Source organism: Lolium perenne, chromosome 2 (assembly GCF_019359855.2).
Source record: "Lolium perenne isolate Kyuss_39 chromosome 2, Kyuss_2.0, whole genome shotgun sequence".
Taxonomy (NCBI): Eukaryota; Viridiplantae; Streptophyta; class Magnoliopsida; order Poales; family Poaceae; genus Lolium; species Lolium perenne.
The window spans coordinates 29,870,837-29,879,624 of NC_067245.2; positions in this window are offsets into that span (position 1 = coordinate 29,870,837).

Here is an 8,788-nt window from a genome sequence, read left to right on the forward strand (position 1 = left end):
ATTGGAGACCTGAAGGCGCCTGGACCAGATGGGATGCCGGCTCTGTTCTATAAAAAGTTTTGGCATATATTGGGTGACAAGGTTCAGGCGGAGGTTCTTCAGGTCTTGAATGGAGGGGACATGCCACAAGGTTGGAATGAGACGACAATTGTTTTGATCCCTAAAGTCAAGAACCCGGAGAGAATAACAGAGTATCGGCCGATCAGCCTCTGTAATGTCATTTATAAGCTAATATCCAAGGTTCTGGCCAACCGACTGAAGATCCTTCTTCCAGAGATCATCTCTCCTTCACAATCGGCGTTTGTGCCTGGACGTATGATCACGGACAATGTGCTACTTGCCTATGAGATAACACACCATATGCATAGGAGGAAGGGGGGAAAGGATGGACTGATAGCGGTCAAACTCGACATGAGCAAGGCATATGACAGGGTAGAGTGGCTTTTCTTGGAGAAGATGATGCAGCGGATGGGATTTAACTCAAATTGGGTGAAACTGATCATGACGTGTGTGCGGTCTGTCTCCTACCGAGTCAAGATCAATGGGAAATTGACTGATGCCTTTAAACCGGAGCGAGGTCTTCGTCAAGGGGACCCTCTGTCGCCGTACCTTTTTATCCTCTGTGCCGAGGCTTTCTCCGCGATGCTCCAACATGCGGAGGTGAATGGCACTTTGGAAGGTATTCAACTTTGCCCAGCGGCGCCGAGGGTAAACCATCTCTTTTTCGCAGACGATTCGCTCATTGTTATGAAGGCCACGGTGGCGAGTGCACAGAAACTGCAGCAGATTCTAGCACTTTATGAGGCACAGTCGGGTCAGATGATAAACAAGGAGAAGAGTTCCGCGTTTTTCAGCAAGGGCACTAGGCATCGAACAAAGAGGGCTGTTTTGAATGTACTAGGCATACCAAGGGAGTCACAGAATCAAAGATATCTGGGTCTACCTGTTCATCTAGGGGCATCAAAGAAGAAGGAATTTGAGTACATAAAGGAGAAAATTTGGAGACGAATTCAGGGCTGGAAGGAGAAACTTCTCTCCAGGGCGGGCAAAGAGATACTCATCAAGGCTATCGCACAGGCCATCCCCACCTACGCGATGTCATGTTTCGATCTGACCAAAGCGCTGTGTGAGGAAATCAGCACTATGATTTGCCGCTATTGGTGGGATCAACAGGAGGGATAGAATAAATGTCATTGGCTGAGTTGGGACAAACTGTCGAGCAACAAGCGATCCGGGGGACTGGGGTTCCGAGATTTACACATCTTTAATCTCGCCATGCTGGCGAGGCAGAGTTGGCGTCTGCTCAAGTGCCCGGATTCTTTGTGTGCAACAATCCTAAAAGCGAAGTACTTCCCACAGTGCTCCATCCTAGAGGCAACGCCAAAGCAAGGAATGTCATATACGTGGCGAAGTATCCTGAAGGGCTGTCAGTTGATGAAGGAGGGGCTTGTATGGAGAGTGGGGAATGGTGAATCTATCGCAGTCTGGAATGATCCCTGGATTCCGAGGGGCACAACACGGCGGCCCAGCTCTCCACGTGGTCAGTCCATCATCACAAAAGTCAGCGACTTGATAAACCCTGTGACGGACCAATGGGACGAAGACCTCCTCCGCGATCATTTCAACATGGAGGACGTCAGAGACATCCTGATGATTCCTATCAGGCCGGAGATGCAGGATGTACTTGCGTGGCACTATGAGAAGAATGGGATACTGTCAGTAAAATCTGCATATCAGCTGGGGGTTGCCGTCCGCGACGAGGATCTGAGCCGCAATGCAAGTTCCTCCTCAAACTCCCCGGACCAAAGCCAGACCTGGAAGAGAATTTGGAGCCAGAAGCTGCCGGGGAAGGTTCTCATCTTCCTGTGGAGGTTTACTCATAACAGCCTCCCAACAAAGCTCAATATAAAGCGGAAAAGAGTGGAGCTCGATACACGGTGCCCTGTGTGTTGGCGGCTAGATGAAGACGGCGGCCATACCTTTCTCCGGTGCAAAGCAGTAAAGCAAGTCTGGCGAGCCCTTGACTGCGAGGATCTACGTTTGTCGCTGTGCGAATGCGCCAATGCAAGACAGGTGACGGACCATATCCTTTCGCTGCCGACGGAGAAAAGATCGACTGTGATCATCCTGCTATGGACCTGGTGGACAACGAGGAACAAAGCGAACGCCGGGGAGAAACTTCTCTCGTCAGACGAAGTCTCCTCGAAAGTCCGCAGATACCTTGTGGAGTTCTGTAGCAAGGAGGAGAATGGCCAGGAGGCGCACGTAGTGGAGGGCAGATGGGAACCACCTGAAGCAAACTTCATCAAAGTGAACGTTGATGCCGCTTTTTGTCAGGAGTCACGTCTGGGCGCATGGGGCTTCATTGCACGAGGGAGCGATGGGAACTTTATAGCGGCTGGAACAGGATGCATGAACAATCTGTCGAGTGCCCTTCACGCGGAGGCATCGGCGTGTGTGGCAGCTATTGAGAGCATGAGTAACAGAGGCTCTTTTCGGGTGATTTTCGAGTCCGACTCCCTCGGCCTGGTAAACGCTCTGAAGTCTGGAGATGCTGATCTGTCCGATCTAGGTGTGCTATACCGTGAAGCTAGAAGCCTTTGTGTTTTAGCTTTCGATGCTTTTGAGTTTAAGTTTTGCCGTAGATCATGTAATAAGGCTGCCCATGCAATAGCTCAGCATGGCAGAACCCTAGGCGTGCAAAACTTACTATGGCTGGAGGATGAGCCAGAATTTGTAACCGGTTTGGTTGCTAGCGATCTTGCTATGCACCAGGTTTAGTGAAATAAATTTTCACGTTTCAAAAAAAAAAAAAAATCTCTCGAAACTGTTAGGGCATCTCCACCGCCAGCATATTTCAGACAAAAAAAAAGTTTTGTTTAGGCTAGGTCGTAGATATTAATTACTTAATTAGGGTAGTGCTACGACGTCGGCCGACCGATCCTGCCCCCGGATCGGTTGTACAACCGCGACACGTTTCACGCATCGTATGGCGTATGGTCTAGGATTATCCCCACGACATGTCGTTTTCATTACGGCTGTAGTTGCGTCAGCCTGATACAGAGTTGCATGTTGTTCCTGATGGTGCGTGCTATTTGAACTGTTTCAAAGACCCAATATGCATTTTTTGCATTGGGCTCTTTCATAAACTGATTTAAAAATCAATTAGTCCACCATAGTTTTTCTTTACAGAAACATAAAGATAACTAGGTGAATACCCGTGCGTTGCCACGGCCTAGCAAATTTGAACCTTGGTATATCGGTCAACACATTTGTACATCCATAGGCGGAGCCAGTTGAGTACATGGAAGTAGAGATGTATACCCAGTACTTTGAAAGCTTTTTTTTGTATAATACACGTATACATAATAACAAACTTTGAGAATGCTTCATGTTTTTGACTATTTCTTAAAGCGATGTACACCCATTAACTGAAACGTGGCTCCGACAGTGTCTACATCACATGCAAACGCATGGGTTGTTAGCATGTACCAACACGTTTGCCCGTGAAAAAAGACGGTCGCAACTGTTTTCTTTAAAACTATCAACTCAAAGGATAAAAACATTTTTTGTAGAAACATTGTCATCACTTATACTTTAGCATCCTCCACATGATAATTTTAGGAAAGAAATATCCAAATGAGGCTATACCTCACCTAAGTGTATTCTGCATTTTTTACTTTGATTATTTCCAACAAGTTTTTATACATGCTTGATTGGGTGCTTGGGGGAATTTCACTAAAGAAAACAAATGAAAAAAAATCAATGTGTGTGGTTCATGCTATGCTATTTATATGCACTTCTAACTCAACGTCTGATATGTATAGTTGTTCTTTAAAATAACAAATTTATCTTAAGAAATTGTCAACATCGGAAAAATCTTAATTATGTTATATATGGAACCATGAAGCTTGTGAATGTGGTATGAGATAAGCCTCTACAACCTCAATTGTAGGTTGCCTATAGTGTCACCGCCGGAAGGAAGCCCTCGCATTCGCCCTTGTCCAGCACACTCAAGGAGCTCACATCCGGCGAGCCCTCGACGCCCACTCCTCCCCTACGGGTCGCAACAACGATGACACTACCATCATCATCCACCAATCGCCACCCCTACCACATGCGATGACAACGATGCCACCATCTTCATCCACCAATTGGCTCCTTGTGCCCCACATCGAATATACCGATGGTGGCGGCCGCGGAGAATACCTCGCCTTCTCCTAAGTATGCACAACCATGCATTCTCAGTCGTTGTCGGATGAGATCGGACCCTCATGGATGAATGAACCTCCGCCCACCAGGAAAAACCCGTCGACCAACCCACGCCAAACCCCACTTACCCCATCTGGCCTCCTGAGTGTCTCCCTTCCGATCTAGTAATGCATGTCGTGCTTCCCACCATCAGGGTTCGTCTCGCCACCCTCCCTTGGATCCTGCACGGCACCACCTCCCACATGCCTCCTCCCCCGCGAAAGTGCGTGTCAAATTTTTTGGTGAAAATAAAATAATATTTCCAATTTAATTTTCGGTGAAATAGTTTACTATTTAGAAATAATTGAGAGGGGGGATGAGGTAGTAGCACATATGTGTACGTCTTTTGAATTAATCTATTGTGGCATGGAAATGGAGTAGAGACTTGGGGGATAGAGATTCAGTGACCGGACTACAGCAAGTCACGTTGTGATCGGACCTCTCATCGGCCCCACATTCTCCATCCAACGGCTCAAATCGAGTGATTCCAAAATTTTGTTAAATTTGCCTTTTTTACTGCGCCTAAAATATAAACTATTTTTCGTTCAAACATTTTAGTACTTACAACATGATTCGTTGGCAACATGTACATTTTTAATTTTGAATTTTTTGATGAGTTTGAATTTTCGTTTTTGAAAATCATCAAAAAATTCAAAACTAAAAATGTACATGTTGCCAACGAATCATGTTGTAAGTACGAAAATGTTTTAATGAAAAATACTTTGTATTTTAGTCGCAGCAAAAAAGACAAATTTAGCAAAATTTTGGAATCATTCGATTTGAACCGTTGGATGGAGAATGTGGGGCGGATGAGAGGTCCGGTCACAACGTGACTTGCTGTAGTCCGGTCACTGAATCTCTGTCCAGACTTGGGTGCTCATAGCTCCTCTCGGGCCCCACCTGAAGATAATGCATGTTAATTGGCCTTCTTCCTTGCAACACACACCCGTACAGGTTGGAAAGGGGATCGATGGCCCCGATTTGTATCAGCGTCTCCAGAAGCGGATGCTCTGATTCGAGCCAGTAGCTAATCGCGCGTCACCGCGTCTCTCCTGATCCGCCTCCTCCCTGTACTCCTATGGTTTGCCTGGCGTATCTCTGCTCCAGCGGCGCCTCGTGCCGGACCTATCTCCACTCCAGCGCCGCCCCGTACCCCCTCAAACTCCAGCGCGGCCTCGCGCCCCCTCGATCTCCAGCGCCGTGGCCCCTTGCCCACCGTATTCCCCGACCCCTTCTCGTGGCCTCCTCAACTCTAGCGCCATGGTCCTTTGCCCACACCGTATTCCCCGACCCTATCGGGCTCCCCACCATCGCGGCACTATGCGACTCCGGGCGTACGGGCGAGAGATTCAGAAACCGGCGTGTGCAGGCCGCCGTTGAACTTCCACGGCCGCCGCTGGGTCCGTGTTCCAGCGCTGTTCCTGTGGCCTAAAAAAACTCGCGCGAACCGGTCACGTACCGGTTTTCTTTCCGCGCGCAGGTTTTTTTTACGTACGATGACTTTTTTACTTACGGACACCACCGGTTCCAAACTAATAGTAAAATAGTAAAGATGAGATGGAATACGCTTTTTTGACATTGAAGTACGTTTTTTTGGAACTGCCATTCAAAAAGGATATTACTTTTTTCTAATTGTATGTGAAAGACACCTTTGGTATTTATACTCAGATATTGAAAGATACTGAAATTCTGAATTATTTTTTGGATTTGATACAGCTACTTGTGCAAGCATTTTATGATTAAGAATCAATTTCTTCTTGTACAGATTGTGTATTAATTTACTATAACTATCAAATACTTTATATATCCGCGTTGCTGCGTTTATCCAAGTGATCCACAAACGACGAAAAACTCTCTTTTGCCTACCTCTATCTCGCCCTTGGGACAATCTATTTGATTGCAGGGTTTTGTTTTGTTCCGAAGCAAAGATATCCGCGGGGTTTGGTTCATTCATCTTATTCTGATATTCAGGACCAAGAGGTACTGGATTCTCATAAACTCTTCCATTGAAGGGTGGTTTTTTATTTTTAGGTTAGGCTAGTTGAGTAGTTTTGATTAAGGTTTTATTAGTTTATTACTCGAAACTAAATCAAAGATTTTCAGGATACCTCCTTCTAAGAAAGGGGTGATCTCGTAGTTCTTGGTCTTGGTCTGTGAAGATGCGTTGTTAGGTGCTCCATTTTCCCATTGAGGACGAACCTCAACCTGTGCTCGAGAGATAGCTCTCCATACACTGATAAGGGATGTATGGATTCTCGAGAAGAGAGGAGCCGTGGTGGACCCTCCCCGGACCTGGAGTTCGCCACCAGCAGTATAGCCAACCCTACCCTATCACGTCAATCCCACAAGCCTCTTATCCAATTTGTTAGAACTTGCTTAGTAGTGAATTGGGAACAAGAAAAAAAAAGGCTAGTGCTTCCCTTGTTGAGGTAAGAGCAAATGATCTTATTCGCGATTTCAAGACAGTTCTTTTCAATTTTGATTATCTATATATTAGTTTTGATTATCAATATATTAGTATTAGTTAGTAGTACTATTCTATTAGTTACCGAGGAGAAAGGGGGCTCAGCAGGAAGAGGATTGTACCATGAGAGAAGCACGGAGGTCAACCCGTTACAAATATCGAACATGGATTCTGGCAATGCAAGGGTGAAAGAACACGGATGTCGCCTAGAGGGGGGGGGGTGAATAGGCGATTTAAAACTTTTACGAGATGGGCTTAACAAATGCGGAATAAAACTAGCGTTTACTTTGTCAAGCCCAAAGCCTATATACTATGGTTCACCTATGTGCACCAACAACTTATTCTAAGCAAGAGTTCATCTATGTGCACCAACAACTTATGCTAAGCAATACAAGCAAGTATGTGATAGCAAGATATATATAACTTCAAGCACGATGGCTATCACAAGGTAAAGTGCATAAGTAAAGAGCTCGGGTATAGAGATAACCGAGGCACGCGGGAGACGATGATTTATCCCGGAGTTCACACTCTTGCGAGTGCTAATCTCCGGTGGAGAGGTGCGGTTGCTTAGTGCTCCCGAACGCCACAAGAGGCTCACCTTGAGGTGTGGTTGCTCGATGCACACCAACGCCACAAAGGCCTCACCCCAAGATGCGGTACTCACACCACACACCGAACGCCACGAAGGCGCCTCACCTAAATCTCCGGTGACCCTCGCCACAAAGGCCTAGGTCACGGTTCCACTAAGGGATTTCCTTCGAGGCGGAAACCGGGCCTTACACAAAGATTGGGGCACACATCCACAACTTAATTGGAGGCTCCCAACAAACCGCCACAAAGGCCTAGAATCCGTCTAGGGTTCCAAGAACCCAAGAGTAACAACCTTCTTGCTTTCACCACCACGAATCACCGTGGAGAACTCAAACCGATGCACCAAATGCAATGGCAAGAACACCACAAAGATGCTCAAGTCCTTCTCTCTCAAATTCCAACAAAGCTACAAAAGCTATTGGGGGAATAAGAGAGGAAGAACAAAGGAATTCACAAAGAACACCAAGATCAAGATCTAGAGAGTTCCACTCACAAAGAGATGGATTTGATTGGTAGAAATGTAGATCTAGATCTCCTCTCTCTTTTGCCTCAAATGGGGGCAAGAATCATGGAGGGATTGAGAGATGGAGCAAGCTTCTCTAGTTCAACAATGGAGGGGAGAGAGAGTGAGAGAAGCTGCAGCCCAAGGAGGAAGAAGGGGGTATTTATACCCCCAAGAAAATCGAGCCGTTTGGGCAAAACCAGGGCCGGATATTCCGGCCCAAGTTGGGGCCGGATTATCCGGGGGGCGGATAATCCGGCCTCAGGGACAAAACCTGGACAAAATCCGGCCAAAAATCCGGCCCCTATCCAGAGCTGCTTTTCTTCCGGTCCTTAGCCGATTTCGGGGGGGCCGGATATTTTCGAAATATCCGGCCCGGATATTTCTGAAAAATCCGGCCTGGCAAAACTGCAGAAACACCAAAACTAAAACGGGCATAACTTTAGCATCCGGACTCCGATTTTGATGATCTTGGGCTTGTTTTGAAGCTAGGAACAAGCTCTACAAGATCATGCAGGAAACCATCATAGTCCAACAAGGTAGGATAGAAACAAATGATGAAAGGTTTGACCTATCTAAAAAAGACATACCGGTAAAACCTCCAATCTCGAAAATGCAACAAGTTGCCCATGCAAAAACCATTCTCAATGAACTAGAGCTTGTCATGAGAATAAGCACAAGCTCTAAAACATCACATGGATAAGATCCAAATAAAACCAAGAAAGATGATGAACCAAACTCGAAAACGCAACAAGTGATCTATGCGAAATCCGTTTTCGATGAACTAGAGCTTGTCATGAGAATAAGCACAAGCTCTAAAACATCACATGGATAAGGTCCAAATAACAACCAAGAAAGATGATGCAAGGATGCAAAGGTTTGAGCTCTCTCCGAACGATACGATCGAGTTACTCACTCGAGAGCCCTCTTGATAGTACGGCAACTAAACTATAAACCGGTCTCCAACTACACTATGAGAC